This window comes from Penaeus monodon, chromosome 19, assembly GCF_015228065.2.
Source record: "Penaeus monodon isolate SGIC_2016 chromosome 19, NSTDA_Pmon_1, whole genome shotgun sequence".
NCBI lineage: Eukaryota > Metazoa > Arthropoda > Malacostraca > Decapoda > Penaeidae > Penaeus > Penaeus monodon.
Genome location: NC_051404.1, coordinates 4,180,627 through 4,180,965, shown reverse-complemented (window position 1 = coordinate 4,180,965; position 339 = coordinate 4,180,627). Strand labels below are relative to the sequence as shown.

Here is a 339-nt window from a genome sequence, read left to right as displayed (position 1 = left end):
GAATAAATATGTATTAATTCATATCCGTTACTGTTAGTCATCAATAAACGCTTGTTGATAAAAAAGAGGGAATGTTTAATTACTGGAGCGTTCCAACTGAGTCAAGAAACGAACAACAAACAGAACAGAAAACAAAGATACACATAGAGCAAAAATGAAGAAAAAAAACGTAAAAAAAGGGAAATAAATAAAGAAAAAAAACACAGGAGAGGGACGATGACCAGCGTTGCAGATGTTGCAGACGCCCCGCCCAGAGGTCAAGGCCAGCCGCCCGGCATTCCTTCCTTGACCGCTCGGCGGCCTGACTCCCGTCCCGACCTTGCTGGCCGCTAGAGGGAC

General features: G+C 44.2%; 1 protein-coding gene across 1 annotated transcript in view; it reads left to right on the top strand.

Moving 5' to 3' along the window:
* LOC119585309 overlaps positions 1–339 on the top strand; it is a 53,733-nt gene that overhangs the window by 21,896 nt on the left and 31,498 nt on the right. The gene's annotated exons all lie outside the window — the stretch shown is intronic.